Raw genomic sequence first — 23573 nt, 5'->3', positions numbered from 1 at the left:
ATGGCATCAACACGGGTGACGCCAATATGCTGAATAAACTGATTAGAAAGGCTGGCTCAATTATAGGTGTCAGACTAGATACAATAGAGTCTGTGGTAGAACAAAGGGCCCTATGAAAAATCCTGTCAATTCTGGACAATGTTTCTCACCCTCTCCATGCCACCTTGGCTAAACAGAGGAACACTTTCAGTGAAACACTAAGTCAACTGTGCTGCTCCAAAGAGCGCCATATAAGGCCATTCTTATGTTTGGCCATTTTAATGAGTCAACCTATAGCCAGGAAGTGATGACCCCCTCCTGTTAAACTGTTTGAGGAAACTTAGTTTTTACTCTTTCTTCATCTATTGTAATATTTATATCTGTGCACTTGAAACTCTACTGTGATATGGTAATTTCCTTTGGGAAATCTATCTATCTGTCTGATGTTATTAAGCATCAAAAGTAAGATGTTGGTTCTGTAAGGAGATTGTGCATTTCACCAATGACCGCAGGAGCTCCCTACCACTGACCCGGTTTCCTCCAATTTTCCAAAGATGTATTGATAAGGGTGTTGTAGGAATTCTACGTTGACGACGGAAGCATGGCGCACATGTTTGCTTGGTAAAATGCTCACTAATTTGATTAGATGCAAATAACACATTTCACTGTATGTTTCAATGTAAATGTGACAAATAAGGTAAACTTTTCTTTCTTTAAAATAGTACACAGAAGAAAATTAACAAGAGTAGGATTTTCAGAGCTGTACAGTGAAGACTAATAAATTAATAGAAAGAAAGGAAAAGCAAAGGATAAGGACAGACTGTTGCAAAGGACAGTAGACTGTGTGAGAAAGGAAAGATAGAGGATGAGGACAGACTATTGAAATACAGGGACAGACACTCCGAGACAGGGAAAACAGACAAAGAGGATAGACTATTGAAATATAGGAACAGACACTCCAAGACAGGGAAAACAGACGATGGGGACAGACTATTGAAATACAGGAACAGACACTCTGAGACAGGGAAAACAGATGATGGGGACAGACTATGAAATACAGGAACAGACACTCTGAGACAGGGAAAACAGACGATGGGGACAGATGATTTAAATACAGTAGTAGGGTGTCACATGATGGAAAAACAGAGGATGAGGATTGGATATTCCAAGACAGTAAAAGACCCTCTTAGGAAGGGAAACCAGAGGATCATGATAGAGTATAAGTGGTAATAGGATGGGAACCTTGAACTCCCTTTGGTGATTATCCTTGCAAGCGGAACAAATGCTACACCTGCCGCTAAACCACATCTCTCATTACCATTCAGGGTCCAAGCAGTGGTTCCAGTTGAGGCGACACCTCACCTATGGGTCTGTCGAGGTCGGGTACTGTGTCCGGTGGTCCCGGTGTGCCCTCCTGTATATCGGTGAGACCCGACGTAGATTGGTAGACCACTTCACTGGGTACCTATACTCTGCCTGCAAGAAGAAACAGGATCTCTCAGTGGCCACCCATTTTAATTCCACTCCCAATTCCCATTCTGACATGTCAGTCCACGGCCTCCTCTGCTGCCGAGATGAGGCCACTCTCAGGATGGAGGAGCAACTTCTAATATTCCATCTGTGTAGCCTCCAACCAAATGGCATGAACATTGATTTCTCAAACTTCTGGTAATGCCCCCCCCCCCATTTTTCTGCACCATTCCCCATCCCCTTTTCCCTCTTTTACCTTATCTCCTTGCCTACCCATCGCCCCCCTCCCTTTTCTTTCTTCCATGGCCTTCAGTTATTTCCTATGGGATTCCCCCTTCTCCAGCCCTGTATCTCTTTCACCAATCAACTTCCCAGGTTTTCACTTCATTCTTCCACACCTGGTTTCACCTATCACCTTGTGTTTCTCTCTCCTGTCCTCCACCTTTTAAACCTACTCCTCATCTTTTTTTTTCCAGTCCTGCTGAAGGGTCTCGGCCTGAACCGTCGACTGTATTTTTTTCCATAGATGCTGCCTGGCCTGCTGAGTTTCTCCAGCATTTTGTGTGTGTTACAAGCAGTATGGTGGAAGTTTCAGAAGATAGGGGGCATGAAGTGTGTGAAGTTACCATAACTAGTGAGAAGTTTCTTGGAAAACTGAAAGGTCTGAAGGTAGATAAGTCACCTGGAACAGATGGTGTGTACTGCAGAGTTTAGAACATAGAATAGTACAGCACAGTACAGGCCCTTCGGCCTACAATGTTGTGCCGACCCTCAAACCCTGCCTCCCATATAAACCCCCAACTTAAATTCCTCCATATACCTGTCTAGTAGTCTCTTAAATTTCACTAGCATATCTGCCTCCACTACTGACTCAGGCAGTGCATTCCACGCACCAACCACTCTCTGAGTGAAAAACCTTCCTCTAATATCCCCCTTGAACTTCCCTCCCCTTACCTTAAAGCCATGTCCTCTTGTACTGAGCAGTGGTGCCCTGGGGAAGAGGTGCTGGCTGTCCACTCTGTCTATTCCTCTTAATATCTTGTACACCTCTATCATGTCTCCTCTCATCCTCCTTCTCTCCAAAGAGTAAAGCCCTAGCTCCCTTAGTCTCTGATCATAATCCATACTCTCTAAACCAGGCAGCATCCTGGTAAATCTCCTCTGTACCCTTTCCAATGCTTCCACATCCTTCTTATAGTGAGGCAACCAGAAATGGAGGCAGTACTCCAAGTGTGGCCGAACTAGAGTTTTATAGAGCTGCATCATTACATCGCATCTCTTAAACTCTATCCCTCGACTTATGAAAGCTAACACCCCATAAGCTTTCTTAACTATCCTATCTACTTGCGAGACAACTTTCTGGGATCTGTGGACATCTACCCCCAGATCCCTCTGCTCCTTCACACTACCAAGTGTCTTGCCATTTACTTTGTACTCTGCCTTGTCCTTCCAAAGTGTACCACCTCACACTTCTCTGGGTTGAACTCCATCTGCCACTTCTCAGCCCACTTCCGCATCCTATCAATGTCTCTCTGCAATCTTCGACAATCCTCTACACTATCTAGAACACCACCAACCTTTGTGTCGTCTGCAAACTTGCCAACCCACCCATCTACCCCCACATCCAGGTCGTTAATAAAAAGCACAAAAAGTAGAGGTCCCAGAACAGATCCTTGTGGGACACCACTAGTCACAACCCTCCAATCTGAATGTACTCCCTCCACCATGACCCTCTGCCTTCTGCAGGCAAGCCAATTCTGCATCCACCTGGCCAAACTTCCCTGGATCCCATGCCTTCTGACCTTCTGAATAAGTCTACTGTGTGGAACCTTGTCAAGTGCCTGTTCTGAATGAGTTCTGAATGAAATGGCTGAGAAGACTGTGAAGGTATTAGTAATGATCTTTCAATAATCAGTAGTTTCAGGAATGGTTTTGGAAGACTGGAAAATTGCAAATGTCACTCCATTCTTCAAGAAGGGAGAGAGGCAGAAGAAAGGAAACTATAGCCAGTGTGTCAGATCTCTGTGGTTGGGAAGATATTGAAGTCGATTATTAAGGTTGAGGTTTCAAGGTACTTGGAGGCACAGGATAAAATAGGTCATAGTCAGCATGGTTTCCCCAAAGAAAATCTTGCCCCACAAAATTTTGGATTTCTTTGAAGAAATAACAAGCAGAATAGAAAAAAGTGGATCAGTTGGTGTTGGGTACTTGGATTTTCAGTAGGCCTTTGACAAGGTGACATACATGAGGCTGCTTAACAAGTTATGAACCCATGGTATTACAGGAAAGATTCTAGCATGGATAAATAAATGGCAATGAGTAGGAATTAAAGGAGCCTTTTCTGGTGACTAGTGCTGTTCCATTGGTGTCTGTGTTGGGACCGACTCTTATTACGTTATGTCAATAATTTGGATGATGGAATTGATGGTTTTGTTGAAAGGTTTGCAGACAATACGAAGATGGGTGAAGGGGCAGGTAGTTTTGTGTAAGTATAGAGTCTAGCAAAGGATTTCGATTAGGAGAATGGACAAAGGAAGAACAGATGGAATACAGTGTCGGGAAGTGTATGGTCATGCACTTTGGTAGAAGAAATGAAAGGGTAGACTATTTTCTAACTGGAGAGGATATACAAAACATTGAGATGAAAAGAAACTTGGGAGTCCTTGAGCAGGATCCTGTAAAGGTTGATTTCGAGGTAGAGTCTAGTGAGGAAGTCTAGTGCAATGTTAGCATTCATTTCAAGAAGCCTGGAATTTAAAAGCAAGGATATAATGTTGAGACTTTAAAAGCATTGGTGAGGCATCACTTGGTGTATTGTGAGCAGGTTCAGGCCTTAGATCTTCAAAAGGATGTGCTGAAACAGGAGTGGGTTCAAAGGAGATTCACGAAAATGATTCCAGATTTGAATGGCATATCATATGAAGAGTGTTTGATGGCTCTGGGCTTATATTCGCTAGAATTCAGAAGGATGAGAGCTGATCTTATTGAAACCTATCAAGTGCTGAAAGGCCCTGATGGAGTAGATGTGGAGAGGATGTTTCCTGTGGTGTGAAAGTCTAAGACCAGAGGACAGAGCCTCAGAGTAGAAGGGTATCCTTTTACAATGGTGATAAGTAGGAATTTCTTTGGCCAGAGAGTGGTGAACCTGTGGAATTCTTTGCCACAGGCAGCTGTGGAGGCCAAGTATTTGTGGATATTTAAGGCAAACATTTATAGATGCTTGATTGGTCAGGGCATGAAGGGACTTGGGGAGAAGGCAGGAGATAAGAGGAAAATTTGATCAGCAGTGATGAAGTGGCAGATCAGACGTGATGGGTCAAATGGCTTAATTCTGCTTTTATATATTATTGCTTCATTGTCTTATGGACTTATTATGATAGTTGAGCGAGTTAGTACTACTCTCTTTGGAGAGCACGGGGATGAGAAAAAACTTGATAGAGGTATACAGATGATAAGAGACATAGAGTGGACAGCCAGAGACTTTTCCAATGTTAGGAATCCTTAATACAAGGGGCCATAGTTTTAAGGTGATTGGAGGAAAGTATGTGGGGGGGGGTTGATGTCAGAGGTGATTTTTTACACAGAGATTGGTAAATTCATGGGGTAGTGGTAGAGGCAAATATATTAGTGCCATTGAAGAGACTCTTGGAGAAGTACATGAATAAAGGAAAAGTGGGGGCTAAGTGGGAGGGAAGTGTTAGGAGGGATCTTGGAGTAGGTTAAAAGGATGGCACAACGTCACTGGCTGAAGAACCTGTTCAGAGCGGTACTGTTTTAAGTTCTAGGAATTAGTGGACAGTCTATTTAATCTTCATATGGAACTATTCAAAAAGGATTGCAGAGTGTAGTGAACAAGATTCATGATCAAACCAAGAACTACTGCTGCTGGTAAAGGCAGGATTATTCTGAAGACAGCTGTGGTATGTTCAGAATGGTAACACAATAAATGACTCATGTAAAACCTGGCCGAGCGTCAATTCCAACTGTGTTGTCGCTAGGAGTGATTGTCAGGGGAACTAGTCAATCATTTCAATTCCAGCAGGCAGGGTAGTGTTTTCTTTGTAACCAGCAAGTGAAAAAGTTCAACGACATGGCAAGAAGAAATTGAATCGATATTGGTCTAAATCAAAGCAAAATGCAAGAGTGGGTTCTGAATTTTAGACCAAGAGCAACAGATATAAAAACCAGAGAAGTGCAAATGAGACTGTAGACAAGATGGTTTCAACCACAGAATTCAATGACTAAGCACTGTAAGTGGAGACAATAAAATGAGCTTGGATTCAAGCTTCATAAAACCACAAGACATAAAAGTAGAATTTGGCCACTTGGGCTATCGAGTCTGTTCTGCCGGACCAGCATGGTTGATTTATAATCTTTCTTAAACCCATACACCTGCCTTCTCCCTGTAACCGTTGACATACTGACTAATCAAGAACATCAACTTCTGCTGTAAATATAAACAATGACTTTGCTTCTACAGCCAACTGTGGCAAGAAATCCGACAAAAGATATCACTAAAATACCTTTACTGAGGTAAGTTGTGTTAAATTATCACTGCGAACAGTGAAGGGACCAGCGATGGCAAGGCAAGTTCAGGGAATAAGCTGAGATGGTGTGTTGCAGGATTGAAAATACACTTGGGCTAAGATGTTAACTGTCCTGTGCTATCACCAGTGGGATCATTAGTTGATTTGCCACCTGTCTTCAGGAGTTTCAGCCCGCTTATGTTCAAGACTGCAGAGTTATTGCAGATGGAGTTCCAATACTTATATAACTAGCCAGAGTGTGAGATTGGATTGTTCTGGGCGCCAAGCAGATTTGAAGAGCTTGAGGTGGCTTTAGGTTGCGCGATGAAATGTGGGCCCAGAGCGAGTCACTGGGCCTTATGGTCTAGGCCCAGAACCTCAGTGCTCAGTTCCTAATGTGAGGTGCAATTTGCTTTTTAGACAATTTAAACTCTGGTGGAGAGAAGAGACAAGAACTGATTTCACTCACTGTTCAGAATCTTCACTCCTCTCTTGGGTGCTGGAGCATTTCACTGTTTCATTCTTTGGTCAATTTAAACGTCAGCCCAGATTGACTGAAAAGACAGGGTGTCAGTCAGGACAAGAGCCATTTTCACACATTCTACACGATGGTCATTTTTCACTCCATGGTGCTGAGGCTACGTAGACCGCTCTGGTTGCTATGCTCTATGCACGTTAATATGATGAAGTGATAAGCGAGGCTTTGGGACTACTCCATTTTGCTCCAGGGTTTGGATCTGGAGACTCCACTTTTGGTTCAGTATGCTATTGTTTACTTCAAATGTTTGCATGATTTATATCTTTTTTCTTTCTCTTGCAGAATTGAGCAATTTCTTTTTATTCTTATTTTCTTTAATTGGATTCCTTTGGATTTCTTGCTTTGTAGCTATCCATGAGCAAGAAAATCTCAAGGTTGTATGAGTTATACATTCTTTGATAATATATGTACTTGAATCTTGAATCCCCAGCTTCACCACCCTTTGGCTAAAGAAATTTATCATCTCTGTTCAAAGTGGATGCCCCTCTATTCTGAGGCTGTGCCATCTGATACTAGATTTCCCTTTCCTCATTTTAGGAAACATCTTCTTCACCTCCGCTGTATTGAGGCATCTCAATATTCGATAGGTTTCAATGAGATCCCCCCCACCCCTGTCATTCTTCTGAACTTCACCTGGACCCTCTCCAGCGCTGGCACATCCTTTTTTAGATAAGGAGCCCAAAACTCCAAGTGCAGTTTGACCAATGAATTATAAAGCATCACCTTCTTGCTTTTATATTATATTTCTCTTAAAATGAATGTTAACGTTACATTTGCCTTCCTTACCATCGACACAGCCTACAAGTTAACCTTTAGGGAATCCTGCACAAGGACACCCAAGTTCCTTTGCACCTCCTATTTTTGAATTTTCTCTTCATTTAGAAAATAGTCTATGTCTTTATTCCTTCTACCTAAGTGCACTACAGTATATTCCATCTGCCACTTCTTCCAATTTGCCCATTCTTCCAATCTAAGTCCTTCTGCAAAACCTGCTTCCTCAAAATTACCTACGCCTGCACCTATCATCTGTAAACTTGCCCACAAAGCCATCAATTCTGTCATCCAAATCATTGACACATAACTTGAAAAGACGTGGTCCCAATAATGACCTCTGCGGAACACCACTAGTCACTGACAGGAAACCAGAATGTGACCCCTTTATTCCCACTCTTTGCCTCCTGCTAATCAACCAATGCTATTTGTATTCAAATATAACACCTTCAGTCCTGTAAACATCACTCTTTTTAATGTTCGTCCCCTGTTATTTAAACTCATCCTACTGACTGCAATTTGGCTCTGTGATCTGTCTGTCCTTCCTCACTGTCTCACCACACACTGCTTGTATACCAACTGCCCCTTCCTCAGCCCTATCACTCAAGTTCCCTTCACTCTACCAAAGTAGCGTAAACCCTCCACAAAAGTTCTTGCAAACCTGCCCTCAAGGATATTGGTGCCCCTGAAGTTCAGGTGGAACCTAACCTTTTTGTACAGGTCATACCTTCCCCAGAAGAGAACTCAATAATACAGAAATTGGAAACTCTGTTGTTTTAGATAGGGGGTCTGTGAATGGTTTGTGATAGGGGGACAGTGAATGGTTTATGGTAGGGCTGTGTGAATGGTTTATGGTAGGGCTGTGTGAATGGTATATGGTAGGGTTGTGTGAATGGTTTGTGATAGGGGGACAGTGAATGGTTTATGGTAGGGCTGTGTGAATGGTTTATGGTAGGGCTGTGTGAATGGTATATGGTAGGGTTGTGTGAATGGTTTGTGGTAGGGCTGTGTGAATGGATTATGGTAGGGGGTTAGTGAACTGTTTGTGATGGGGTCAGTGAATGGTTTCTGATGGTGGTCTGTGAATGGTTTGTGAAGGGGACAGTGAATGGTATATGGTAGGGCTGTGTGAATGGTTTATGGTAGGGCTGTGTGAATGGTTTGCGGTAGGGGGTCAGTGAACGGTTTGTGATAGGGGGTCAGTGAATGGTTTGTGATGGGGATCAGTGAATGGTTTGTGATAGGGGGTCAGTGAACGGTTTGTGATAGGGGGGTCAGTGAACGGTTTGTGATAGGGGGTCAGTGAATGGTTTGTGGTAGGGGATCAGTGAAAGGTTTGTGATAGGGGATCAGTGAACGGTTTGCGGTAGGGGGGTCAGTGAATGGTTTGTGATGGGGGGTCAGTGAATGGTTTGTGATGGGGATCAGTGAATGGTTTGTGATGGGGGTCAGTGAATGGTTTGTGATAGGGGATCAGTGAACGGTTTGCGGTAGGGGGTCAGTGAATGGTTTGTGATGGGGTTCTGTGAACGGTTTGTGATGAGGGGTCAGTGAATGGTTTGTGATGGGGATCAGTGAATGGTTTGTGATAAGGGGTCAGTGAATGGTTTGTGGTGGGGGGTCAGTGAATGGTTTGTGATAGGGGGTCAGTGAAAGGTTTGTGATAAGGGGATCAGTGAATGGTTTGTGATAGGGGGGTCAAGTGAATGGTTTGTGATAGGGGGTCAGTGAATGGTTTGCGGTAGGGAGACAGTGAACGGTTTGCGGTAGGGGGTCAGTGAACGGTTTGCGATAGGGGATCAGTGAACGGTTTGTGATAGGGGGTCAGTGAATGGTTTGTGATAGGGGGATCAGTGAATGGTTTGTGATAGGGGATCAGTGAACGGTTTGTGATAGGGGGTCAGTGAATGGTTTGTGATAGGGGGATCAGTGAATGGTTTGTGATGGGGGTCAGTGAATGGTTTGTGATGGGGGTCAGTGAATGGTTTGCGGTAGGGGGTCAGTGAATGGTTTGTGGTGGGGGGGGTCAGTGAACGGTTTGTGATAGGGGATCAGTGAATGGTTTGTGATAGGGGGTCAGTGAATGGTTTGTGGTAGGGGATCAGTGAATGGTTTGTGATGGGGTTCTGTGAACGGTTTGCGGTAGGGGGTCAGTGAATGGTTTGTGATAAGGGGATCAGTGAACGGTTTGTGATGGGGTTCTGTGAAAGGTTTGTGATGGGGGGTCAGTGAATGGTTTGTGATAGGGGGTCAGTGAATGGTTTGTGATAGGGGATCAGTAAACGGTTTGTGATAGGGGGTCAGTGAACGGTTTGTGATAGGGGGTCAGTGAATGGTTTGTGATAGGGGGTCAGTGAACGGTTTGTGATAGGGGGGTCAGTGAACGGTTTGCGGTAGGGCGTCAGTGAATGGTTTGTGGTAGGGGATCAGTGAATGGTTTGTGATGGGGGGTCAGTGAATGGTTTGTGATAGGGGGTCAGTGAACGGTTTGTGATAGGGGGGTCAGTGAATGGTTTGTGATAGGGGGTCAGTGAATGGTTTGTGATAGGGGGATCAGTGAATGGTTTGTGATAGGGGGACAGTGAACGGTTTGTGATAAGGGGATCAGTGAATGGTTTGTGATGGGGGTCAGTGAATGGTTTGTGATGGGGGTCAGTGAATGGTTTGCGGTAGGGGGTCAGTGAATGGTTTGTGGTGGGGGGGGTCAGTGAACGGTTTGTGATAGGGGATCAGTGAATGGTTTGTGATAGGGGGTCAGTGAATGGTTTGTGATGGGGTTCTGTGAAAGGTTTGTGATGGGGGGTCAGTGAATGGTTTGTGATAGGGGGTCAGTGAATGGTTTGTGATAGGGGATCAGTAAACGGTTTGTGATAGGGGGTCAGTGAACGGTTTGTGATAGGGGGTCAGTGAATGGTTTGTGATAGGGGGTCAGTGAACGGTTTGTGATAGGGGGGTCAGTGAACGGTTTGCGGTAGGGGGGTCAGTGAATGGCTTGTGATAGGGGGTCAGTGAATGGTTTGTGATAGGGGGTCAGTGAATGGTTTGTGATAGGGGGTCAGTGAATGGTTTGTGATAGGGGGATCAGTGAATGGTTTGTGATAGGGGGTCAGTGAACGGTTTGTGATAAGGGGATCAGTGAACGGTTTGTGATAGGGGGTCAGTGAACGGTTTGTGATAAGGGGTCAGTGAATGGTTTGTGGTAGGGGATCAGTGAATGGTTTGTGATAGGGGGTCAGTGAACGGTTTGTGATAGGGGATCAGTGAACGGTTTGTGATAGGGGATCAGTTAATGGTTTGTGATAGGGGGTCAGTGAACGGTTTGTGATAGGGGGTCAGTGAACGGTTTGTGATAAGGGGATCGGTGAACGGTTTGTGATAGGGGGTCAGTGAACGGTTTGTGATAAGGGGTCAGTGAATGGTTTGTGGTAGGGGATCAGTGAATGGTTTGTGATAGGGGGTCAGTGAACGGTTTGTGATAGGGGATCAGTGAACGGTTTGTGATAGGGGATCAGTGAATGGTTTGTGATAGGGGGTCAGTGAACGGTTTGTGATAGGGGGGTCAGTGAATGGTTTGTGATAGGGGGTCAGTGAATGGTTTGTGATAGGGGGTCAGTGAATGGTTTGTGATAGGGGGATCAGTGAATGGTTTGTGATAGGGGGTCAGTGAACGGTTTGTGATAAGGGGATCAGTGAACGGTTTGTGATAGGGGGTCAGTGAACGGTTTGTGATAAGGGGTCAGTGAATGGTTTGTGGTAGGGGATCAGTGAATGGTTTGTGATAGGGGGTCAGTGAACGGTTTGTGATAGGGGATCAGTGAACGGTTTGTGATAGGGGATCAGTTAATGGTTTGTGATAGGGGGTCAGTGAACGGTTTGTGATAGGGGGTCAGTGAACGGTTTGTGATAAGGGGATCAGTGAACGGTTTGTGATAGGGGGTCAGTGAACGGTTTGTGATAAGGGGTCAGTGAATGGTTTGTGGTAGGGGATCAGTGAATGGTTTGTGATAGGGGGTCAGTGAACGGTTTGTGATAGGGGATCAGTGAACGGTTTGTGATAGGGGATCAGTGAATGGTTTGTGATAGGGGGTCAGTGAACGGTTTGTGATAGGGGATCAGTGAACGGTTTGTGATAGGGGGTCTTTGAATGGTTTATGGTGGGGGCGGTTCTGTAAACAGCTTACGGTAGGAGATCTGTGAATGGTTTGCTGTAGGGGGTCCATAAGTGGTTTATGATAGGGGGCCCGTGAACAGTTTGCATTGAGATATCTCTGAACAGTTGCTGTAAGGGCACCTGTGAATGGTTTATGATGTTGGTGGTCTGCGAACAGTTAATGGCAGGAGGTCTGTGAATGGTTTATAGTGGGATCACATCTTTATTCACCTTATAGACAACTTTTCTTCCTGCAAAAACTGAGAATTCTTCACAAAGCAGGAGAGGAGACTGGGCTGCTGGAAGTGTGGTTACCTTTGTAATGTCAACACACAGAGCTCCCTCAAGAGGCTTTTAGGAAAAGTAAAAGAGCATTGTACACTGGGTGGTGTGACCCTTACTCGTGGCAAATTGTAAAATATCTCTTTTCCAAGATGGATGTAAACTCATGTCTCTGTTAGTGACTGAGCAACCTCACGGTTTTTCATGAAAGAAAGGAAGATTAGCTTTATTTGTCACATGTATTTGAACCGAAACATACAGAGAAATGTGTGATTGGCATCAAATCAAATCAATGAGGATTGTGCTGGGGCAGTCCACAAGTTTTACCATATTTACCATAGCATGCCCATAACTTATTAACTCTAGCTCATACATCGTTGGGATGTGGGACACATGACATCAGTTCAATTCCCACCAAAATGGCTGAGGAACTTAAATTGATTTAAGGTACAGAAGGAAAGCACAGTTGGTAAAGGGGACTGCAATCCCTTTAGATTGCCAGAATCACTTTCAATCTCATGTCACAGACCATGTTCTCATCCCAAGGTCCACGTTCCAACCCCATGGTCCACGATCCCACCCCACTGACTACATTCTCACATCACGGACCATGTTCTCACCCCACGGTCCATGATCCCACCCCACTGACTATATTCTCACATTACGGACCAGACCATGTTCTCACCCCAAGGTCCATGTTCCAACCCCACGGTCCACGTTGGAAAAAAGTATTTATTTGTTTATTTGTTAAGATACACTGGGGAACAGGCCCTTCTTTGCGCCATGCCTCCCAGTAACACTCGATTTAACTCTAGCCTAATCACAGGACAATTTACAATGACTCATTAACCTACTAATTCACACATTTTTGGATTGAGGGAGGAAACTGGAGCATGCACGGGAAACCCACGCAATCATGGGGAGAAGGTACAAACTCCTTACTGACACCAGCACTGTAAAGTATTGTGCTGACCACTATGCAACAGTGCTGTCCCATTTTCTCAATAAGACCTTTATACATTGAGTAACAGCTATAGAAAATCATGAGAAATTTCACCAGGAGCATTTGACTCATGGGTGAGGTCAGTGAAATCATTACTACCGAATGAATGCATCCCCCTGCTATCTCTCCACTGAATCCTAATCGAGGCCATGTAGTCCACATAAAGAACATTCTCACAAAGAAACTAATATCTCTACAGCTGAACCTCATTTTCACATCTATTATTGGGTTTCTGTGTTTGTATTGGTAGAATGATGAGGTGGTTTGATCACTGTCACATTGGAAGGCTGCAATGTGAAGGGAAGGAATTAGTCAATATGAAACGTATGATCGCTACACCAGAGGCCAGAGCAATGTCTGCTGATAATGTATTCTGTTGTTGAGTTTTGAATCAAACAGTATGTGGGGACTGTGTAGACTGAGAGCAATTCACATACAGTTTATAGAACAGAAGCGGGTGATTTTTTTTGACAAAAAAATCAATACATACTGTAAAACGAACGAGTCAATTCAACTGCATTTCAGCCTCTGTGCACTTTGTGAAACATTCGTGATACAACAACTGCTGGAGAATTAATTTAATGAGTGGCTGAATGTTTCAGTCATTATGTGCACCAGATATTCCTCAGCCAGCTTGTATATTTAAAGCAGAGCTTGATAGGTTCTTGATTAGTCGGGGTGTCAAAGGTAACAGGGAGAAGGTACGAGAGTAGGGGTGGGACAGATAATAAATCAACCATGATGGAATAGTGGTGCAGACTCAATGAGCTAATTGGCCTAATTTGGCTCTCAAGGTGAGGCTTTCATCGGTCAGGATCAACCATAGATGTTGTGTCTTAGCTGCATAGCTACGCAAGCCTGGGCAGTATGATTTGGAGAGTAAGCTGTTGCTCATGTAACAAGCTCCTCCTCTCCATGCATCTGATGAATCCAAAGGGATGGCAGAGAATGATACTCTTTGGCACCAGGAGCATTGTAGGAGTTGCTAGTCATTGTTGGTCAATGTAGGACTCCCGCTCCAGATCTTTCCTTGGGATTTACTTCCCCATGAGTGGGTATGACTGCAAGGCATCCATAGTTTGAGATCAGAGTTTTCCTTCTCCCAGATGAGCTGCCAACCTTGCCTGATGAGCCCCATCTGCAGAAGCGATTGGTTTTAAGGCGCCAGTAAGCTGCCTTTGCACCTTCTCCTGTCTGTAGAAACAGTTCCACCGGGCTTCATAGTGAAGTGGACTTGGTTGTCAGAGGTTATTTGAAACGCACACCATTGGGAGTACTTAATAGGTAATGGTAGCTTACCCCCAGCACCTAACCCCGGCTGGTATTCTGAATTCAGACACTAGCTGATCCATACTCACTTTGTGCCATTGGGTGAACTGTATATCTGTCTGTAAACTGCACTTCAGAAAGAGAATCAGTAAACAAAGCAAATCAAATGGGTACTCTCCACCCTGTCCATCCCATGCCTTGTGTCAGGAGTGGAATATATGAGGAAACCGGCCACATCTCAACAGTCAGTAAGTGATGCCAAGGGTTACAGTCAGTACAACACTGATGGGAGAAATATTTAAGGAGGTTAAATGGCTCCAATTTGTTTACAGAACAAAATTGTAAGTGTGAGAAGATATCTCTGACATATAATGGAAACCTGAAAGCAGTAGTGTTTACTGCCTGTCTCCCTCCCAACAGGAACAGGGCACACATCTGGGCAGGATTTGTTTATCACATGTACATTGAAACATACAGCTTCCATTCCTTCCACTTTGGTCAACTCATTCGCCAGAGCTTTCCCTCTTCATTTCAGTATGCAGCCGTCAGAAGGGAGAAATTATTGTGGATTTATAACCCCCCTTCCCCCACTAACAAAGGTGGACTTAGTGAGTCTGCCAGCATTTGTACAATTCTGAGGTAATACTGCATCTCTATAAAACTGTGGTTAGACCACATGCAGAGCTTTGAGTTCAGTTCTGGTCACCTCATTACAGGAAGGACATAGAAGCTTAAGTGAAGGTACAGAGGAGATTGACCAGGTTGTTGCCTTGATTACCATGAGGATAGCTAGAGTGAGATTGGAGAGAAGGTGGGTGAGAGGTGACTTAATAGAGGTATTCTAGATGATAAGAGGCAAGGGTCGAACAGACAGCCAGAGACTCTTCCTCCGGGCAGAAATACCTAACAGGGGACAGCATAACTTTAAGCAAAGTACTGAGGGGATGTTGGAGGCAGGTTTTTTTTCATACAGAAAGTGGTGGATGCATTGAACACTCTGTCAAAGGCTCTTATGAGTCACATGAGTGACTCTTATATAGGCACATGGATGTTTGACCCCGTCTCACTGACTATAGCTTCCATTGTTCACCGATTAAAGCGGCGAGGGAGGTTGAAACTTTGAGATGAGTGTGGAAGTTTGGAGATCGTTTGGGTGTTCCAGCACTCCGCCATCTCCGAGAGGATTCCAGAAGGCAGAGGCAGCGAGCGTGAACAACATAGCAGGTCCATGTTTGGCCCCATTTCACCGATTAAAGCTCTCATTGTTCGCCAATGAGGGTGACTGAATCATTGAAGCGAGTGCAAAAGGTGAGCACCAGCTGCCTGTCATTTCATCACACTGCTATGCCGCCAGCTCTGCTGAGTGTTGCCCAAGGTTTTTTTCTGCTTTTTGGATGTAGACTTAGATTATAAAATCTTTTTTTCAGTCTTATGGTTTTTTCACCTTATCTTTTTGGGTATTTTTGTGCAAAAGGAGGGATTTGAGGGTCGATGTGCCTGATGCATTTTATTTATTTTTCAGTGTGAGAGGAGGGATTTGGGGGCTTATGTGCCTGACCCATTTTGCTTGGTTTTTGCACAGGAGGAGGGATTTGGGGGTTGATGTGCCTGATCCATTTTTGTTCATTTTTTAATTTGTGGAGAATTGGGATTTGGGGGTTGATGATCGTGCTGCTTTTCATTTCTTTCTTGGTTGCATGGCTTCCTGGAGAACTGAAGAATTTCAGAGTTGTATACTTCGATGATAAATGAACCTTTGAACCTTTGGATGATAGAAAAATGGAGAGCTATTTGGGAGGGAAGGATTAAATTGATCTTGAACTAAGTTAAAAAGTCAGCACAAGATCATGGGTAAAGGGCTTATACTATGCTGTACTGTTGTATATTCTGTGTTCTATTATCTCTGTCATAAGCCTTAGGATGACAAATGTAAACCAGGAAGGTCACAGTCCCTGATGTCCTGACCAAACAAATTCTCCAAATTGTCTGGAATACATTAAGAGAATTCGGCTGATAAAGAGAAACAAAATGCAACCAAGAGACACACATGGGCAAACTACTTTATTCCTGTTAGGCGAAAAAGAGTATTAGAATTATAACGTCTTTTCAAAATCTGTCTCGAGGCAAAGTGTGTTTGTGAGACTGCAGCAGGACAAATGGAATGGTGTGTCTGATTAAAAACTACAGGTTGCAGAGCAGGAGAGAAAGCAAGTGAGATCCAATTATATTGCATCATGTCCACCCTACCAAAGCAGACGGCGTACAAGAACAACAGCTGGTTAGACACCTGGAGATTTCACAGTAAGCTCTCAAACAGAGTGCACCACTGTGGCACAAGTGTTGGGAACTCCATGATGATTGGTATGGTGGAGAGAGCACATTAGAGAGGGTGAAGAGGTCTAATATCCTCACCATGCAGAAAGGTTGTTGCATTGGTCAAATGAAGAACATTGGACATAGGCAATGGACGTGTGGCTCTGGCTGATCTCTCCACACAGTCAAATATATCAGTATTATGGTGGAGTAAGGGGAAATACAGAGGCATGAGAGAGGAGCTGCCAAAGTTGATTAGAAGGCGACACTATCAGGGATGACAGTAGAACAGCAATGGCTGGAATTTCTCGGAGCAATTCAGAGGTGCAGGATAGAGCAATCCCAAAGAAAAAGTATTCTAAAGGGAGGGTGAGACACATTGGACTAACAAGGGAAGTCAAAGGCAACATAAAAGCAAAAGAGAGGGTATATAATGGAGCAGAATTAGTGGGAAATTAGAGAATAGGAAAGCTTTTAAAAACCAATAGAAGGCAACTAAAAACAGCCATAAGGAGAGAAAAGATTGAATAGGAAGTTAAGCTAGCCAATAATACAAAAGAGGGCACCAAAATTTTTTTTGAGCTATATAAAAAGTAAAAGAAAGGAGTGAGTGAATATAGCACCACTGGAAAATGATGCTGGAGAGTTAGTAATAGGGGGACAAAGAAATGGCAGATGAACTTAATAAGTATTTTGCATTAGTCTTCACTGTGGAAGACACTAGCAATATGCCAGAACTTCAAGAGTGTCAGGGGACAGAAGTGAGTGTAGTTGCTATTACTGAGGAGAAGGTGTTTAATAAGCTGAAAGGTCGGAAAGTATAAAAGAGACCTGGATCTGAACCAGATGTATTACACTGCAAGGTTCTGGTGGAGGTAGCTGAAGAGATTGTGGAGGCATTGGTCATGATCTTTCAAGAATCACTAGATTCTGGAATGGTTCTAAAGGACTGTAAAATTGCAAATGTTACTTCATTCTTTAAGAAGGGAGGAAGGCAGAAAAAAAGGAAATTATGGGCTTGTTAGCCTGCCTTCAGTGGTTGGAAAGTCATTGGAGTTTATTATTAAGGAAGAGATTTCAGAGTACTTGGAAACATATAATAAAGTGGGCCAAGTCAGCATGGTTTTCTAAAGGGAAAATTGTGCCTAACAAATCAGTTGGAACTCTTTGAGGAAATAACAGGCAAGATAGACAAAGAAGAGTCAGTGTATGACTCTTCAAACGAGTTATTTAAATGAGAGGACATGATTTGAGAGTTAGGGGGCAGAAGTTTAAGGGAAACACGAGGGGGTATTGCTTTACTCAGAGAGTGATAGCTGTGTGGAATGAGCTTCCTGTAGAAGTAGTAGAGGCCAGTTCAGTTGTGTCACTTAAGATAAAATTGGATAGGTATATGGACAGGAAAGGAGTGGAGGGTTATGGGCTGAGTGCGGGTAGGTGGGACTAGGTGAGATTAAGAGTTCGGCATGGACTAGGAGGGCCGAGATGGCCTGTTTCCGTGCTGTGATTGTTATATGGTTATATGGTTATATGTTATATAATTGAATTTTCAGAAGGCCTTTGATAATGTGCCACACATAAGGCTGCTTAACAAGTTAAGAGCCAATGGTATTACAGAAAAGATATTAGTGTGGATAGAAGATAAACTGACTGGAAGGCGGTAAAGAATATGAAGAAAGGTTCCCTATTCTGGTTGGCTACTGGTGACTAGTTCTGTTCTGCAGATATTGGTGTTGGGACTGTTTCTTTTTGTGTTATATGTGAATGACTGGAGGATGGAATTCATGGCTTTGTAGCTACGTTTGCAGATGATATGAAGGTAGGTGGAGGGGCAAAGTGTTGAGGAAGTAGGATGTCTGTAGGAGGACTTAGATGGTTTGTGAGAATGACCAAAGAAGTGGCAGAGGGAATAAATTGTATGATCCATGGTCATGCTCTTTTGTAGCATGAATAAAGGCATAGACTATTTTTATAAACAGGAAGAAAATTCAAAAATATGAGGTGCAAAGGGACTTGGGAGTCCTTTAACAGGATTCCCTGAAGTTTATCTTTTAGGTTGATCCAATTTTGAAGAAGGCAAGTGCAATATTAGCATCAATTTCTCGAGGACTAGAATATAAAAGTAAGGATGTAATGCTGAGGCTTTATGAGGCCTTGGTCAGACTGCATTTGGAATAATGTGAGCAGTTTTGGCCCCCTTTCTATGAAAAAAATTGCCAACATTGGACAGGGTCTAGAGGAGTGTTGGATTCTGATGTTTTTGATTCAAGGTTCTCTTGGAAGTCAAGAAAGAAGGGCAAAACTTGTTGCTTCACGATTGTTTTTTAAGCATTAAAAGAACAAAAGAAAAAACAAAAGAAAATTGAAACTAATAGTCAGCTAAGCAAAGGGAGAAAGAAGCAAAAAAAAAGGCGCCGGTCTTGTAGTCAGCTCCTTTATACTACATAGATAAGAAAAATTCAATTCAAATTCACAGATAAGAGTCAATCAATGACAAAGCTTCTATTCAAATTCCCAAACTTTCCAGAATTATAACAAGGGATATCACACTGGGGAGGGGGCAGACTGAACTATTTATATCCATACTATTTCACCAGGAAACATACCAACAGTTCTGTGTATATAAGGGCTACTTGACATACAAGCGGACAAGTATTTGTTAAACTGCAAGGAAAATAACAATTAAACTGTTGGATCCAACAGGAGGTTCACAAGGATGATTCCGGGAGTGAAAAACTGAGAAATGTTTGATGGCTCTGGCTCTGTACTCAATTGAGTTTAGAAAAATGTTTTAGTTTCCAGAGAAGATTCACATGACTGATTCCAAGAATGAAAGGGTTAACATATGAGGATGTACTTAGTGGAATTTAGTGGAGGAGTCTAGGACCTGAAGACAGCCTCAGAATAATCGGACATCCATTTTGAACAGAGGAGGAATTCCTTTAGCCAGACAGTGGCAAATCTGTGGAACACATTGCCACGGACGGGGTTGGAGTCCAAGTCAGTGAGTATATTTACAACGGAGGTGATAGGTTCTTGATTAGTCAGGGCATCAAAAGTTATGGGGAGAAAATAAGAGAATGGGTTTGCGAGGGATAATAAATCAGCCATGATGGAATGCTGGAGCAGACTCAATGGGCTGAATGGCTTAAATCTGATCCTGTGTCTTAATGTCTTATGAACACAACTTCCCAGTGTTAAGATGGCCTGGAAGGTGCCAAGACTAGAATCTAGATCTTGTCTCAGTTGTGCTCTGAAGAACGATATTGATCTCTCAATCGAGTTCACAAGAGCAGGAGGAGATCCCCATCAGAACAAAGTCCTGATACTGGTCCAATCAGAATCCAGTGAGATTTCTGACTTCACTTTCTGATCAGCTAGAGGACATCATGTGGAGAACCAGAGCTGAAGATAAGGGATTGATTTGATGTGAATTTTATCTTTCCACTCAGGAGGCTGACTAATCTAAAGGTTTTTCATGTGAAGCAGTTATTGAAAAACTTAACTCACAATTCAGGGCAAACACCCTTACTCAATGAGTGGAGATAGGGTGGGACTCAGTCCCACAGGGAATGACGAGGATGGGACTCAGTCCCAGGGGAGTGACGAGGATGGGACTCAGTCCCACGGGGAGTGACGAGGATGGGACTCGGTCCCACGGGGAGTGACGAGGATGGGACTCGGTCCCACGGGGAGTGGCGAGGATGGGACGGTTCCAGGGGAGTGACGAGGATGGGAATCAGTCCCAGTGGATTGACGAGGATGGGACTCAGTCCCACGGGGTGTGTCGAGGATGGGACTCAGTCCCACAGGGAGTGTGTTGAGGATGGGACTCAGTCCCACGGGGTGTGTTGAGGATGGGACTCAGTCCCACTGGGAGTGACGAGGATGGGACTCGGTTCCAGGGGAGTGACGAGGATGGGAATCAGTCCCAGTGGATTGACGAGGATGGGACTCAGTCCCACAGGGAGTGTGTTGAGGATGGGACTCAGTCCCACAGGGAGTGTGTTGAGGATGGGACTCAGTCCCACTGGGAGTGACGAGGATGGGACTCAGTCCCACTGGGAGTGACGAGGATGGGACTCAGTCCCAGTGGAGTGACGAGGATGGGACTCAGTCCCACGGGGTGTGTTGAGGATGGGACTCAGTCCCACGGGGAGTGACGAGGATGGGGCTCAGTCCCACAGTTAGAGGCAAGGACAGGGCTCCATCCCATGGGTAGTAAAAAGGACAAGACTCTGTCCCAGGGTAGTAGCAAGGATGAGACTCTTTCTCAGGGTAGTTAAAAAGTATTGGGCTCTGTCCCACACTAGTAACAAGCGTGGGGTTCTGTACCAAGGGTAGCAGCAAGGATAGGCTCTGTCTATTAGGGAGAACTGAGTGTGGTAAGCTCTTCAATATAGTGAGGTTGAGGCAGTAGGCAGTGATGTGTTTCATACAAAGCTAAATCCTAGGGATTTTGCTCTATTTGAGGACCTTAAGGAAACAAGCAGGCAATTAGTTGAGTACACAGCAGAGATTCAGGAAGAGGAGAGGAAGTGGGTGGGCGAAGCTCACTGGACACACACCGGTGCACAGGTTTAAAAAATGGATTCCAAGTGCCTGAATTTTACAGGGAAGACTAACTGCTAGCCATTCCCTGTGCCCTGAGATGGAATAAGATGCCATTGTGCCGAAGCTCTGAGTGAGGTACCCTGAGGTTTAACAGTGATACACTCTCAGTGGTCAATGTATACCCTTACAGTACAAGTGTGATCACCTACTGCTGTAGCCCATCCACTCCATGGGTCGATGTTTTGTGCATTTGGAGATTATCTTCTACCCACCACTGTTGTAACACGTGGTTATTGTCACCTTCCAGCCTGGCCATTCTTCTCTGACCTCTCTCTTTAACATTTCATCAACAGAACAATTGCTCACTGTATTTTTTTGTGTTTTGCACTATTCTCTGTAAATTATAGAGACTGTTGTGTGTGTAAATCCCAAAAGATCAGCAACTTCTGAAATACTCAAACCACCAACTATCAGTCAGTCACCTAGATCACATTTTCTACCAATTCTAGTGTGGTCTGAGTACCTCTTGACCATGTCTGCATGCTTTTATGCATTGAATTGCTGCCTCATGATTGGCTGACTAGATATTTGCATTAAAGTGCAGGTGTACATAAATATCTAATAAAGTGGCCACTGCATGTATTTGCAAGCTAGGATGGTGCACGGTCTGGAGGGGAACCTGGAATTGGTGGTATTCCCATGACTCTATTAACTTTGACCTTCTCTGTGGTACAATTATTTAGTCTGACCTGCTGTGAAGGGAGCTGAGATGTATAACTGCAAGATGACCAACTCCAAGATGGTCCACACATCATCACTGTCCATCAGCAGTGGAGACTATTGACGGCTCATGGTGGATTCACTCTGATTGAGTAGCCTATCCATCCTCTAAGACGGTGTTTGATACAAAAGTCTTTGAGATGTCAGAAGGTAGAGTTCTCACTGTCAGAGAGGTCCAACCCTGTCAGAACTTGCAGCTACAATTTTTTTCATGAGGGGTATATGCAGATAGGGTGGACTGTATGGAGTGTCAAGGCAGGGTTAGCACCTCCGGTGAAGGGGCTTGTCATGTCCATTCTGGGTCAGCTCACATACCTTTGGTCCCCACTGGACACTCAGTTCTCACCTATGGCTCCAAGTAGTTGAATGCATGCAACAGCAGCCACATTCCGGTACCCTGCTCTGGCAGGCGGGCTGAACCAGGTGAGGGTGGTCAGTGGGCCTCTTACCCCGGTGAGATAGGGGCATGCAAAGTCAACTCTGGAGTGCTGGGCAGATGAAATCCAACGGCCAGGAAGGCAACTCTGAAACAGTTTGTGGAGAGAAGAGGGCATGACGAGGAACAGACGAAGTCACAGTTGTTCACTGCAACCAAGGAGGATCCCTGTTGTGAGGTTTACTTGTACCACTCAACCTGGTCTTCTGAGGTCAAGAAAGAGGAACTGCACCAGTGCAATGGCTTTTCCAATTTAATAACTCTTCCGCCCAGTTTTCCTGTCATCATTGGATATGATGGACAACTATCATCATAGACAGAGTAAACACACACAGGCATTTTCTGAGCATCTCCAGCATTTCAGATTCAGATTCAGTTTATTGTCATTTAGAAACCACAAATGCAATGCAGTTAAAAAATGAGACAATGTTCCTCCAGAATGATACCACAAAAGCATATGACAAAACAGACTACACCAGAAAATCCACATAACGTTTGGTAATCCCCAATCCAGAGTCCGGAGGGGCTGCTGCGTATTAATATCGTGCTACCATCTTAGCACGTTCCCCAGAAAGGAGCTCCAAATCCACCAGACAAACAAGACCAAAAACTAAAGCTACAAGACCTGCACAAAACCACGTAGTTACAACATATAGTTACAACAATGCAAACAATAGCATAATTGATAAAAAAAAACAGAACATGGGCACAGTAAAAATAGTCCAAAGATGTTAAAGGACTATAAGTTCAAAAGAAATCACCACACAGTTTCCACAAGTCCCCAGGGTCCCGACAGACTCGCCATCCCACGCCGGCGGCAGAAGGGAATACCCCCGCTATGGACTTCCACGGCACCGCCCAACTCAGCCTCGCAGACGCAGCACACAGTGAAAGTGACCTGACCGCAGCGGACTCCGAGTCCATCGAACCTCCGAGCTGACCACCTTCCCCTCCGGCACAGCTTCTCCGAGCACCATCCTCTGCCGAGCATATTAAGATGGCCCCGCCAACAGCCATCGGCAATGCAACCCCGAGGACTGGGGGCCTGTTCTTCTCAACAGAGTCCCGGACCTCACAGCTGCAGCAGCAACAAAGAAGGTCTTCCTGGAGATTTCCCAATGTTCCTCCGTGCTCCCACGTTCGTTTTCAATCGATTATGATTGCGACGGCACCACACTTCACAAATAACAGATAATCAGCTCCGGAGTGGCCTCTGCAAGCTGCGTCGCACCGCCATCTTGAAATCTTCCTGTTGTTAGTTCAGATGTACAGCATCTTCAGTTTTTTTACTTTGATCCATTAAGTGCTGATAACTTAAACATACAGTGAGCCATGTATTGTTCACGTAGTGTTGGTAACAGATGCTCCTGAGTGGCAGTGTCTTTACAGAAATAACCTGTGTAATGGGGAAGCACTGGGAGGTCACAATCAGTGCACTCTGTGCAGCTCTGAGCAGTTGCTTATGAGAAAGAAACATTTCTGACATGTTCTTCATAACTTCT

The sequence above is a fragment of the Hypanus sabinus genome, chromosome 1 (assembly GCF_030144855.1).
Source record: "Hypanus sabinus isolate sHypSab1 chromosome 1, sHypSab1.hap1, whole genome shotgun sequence".
Taxonomy (NCBI): Eukaryota; Metazoa; Chordata; class Chondrichthyes; order Myliobatiformes; family Dasyatidae; genus Hypanus; species Hypanus sabinus.
This window is presented reverse-complemented; position numbering follows the sequence as displayed.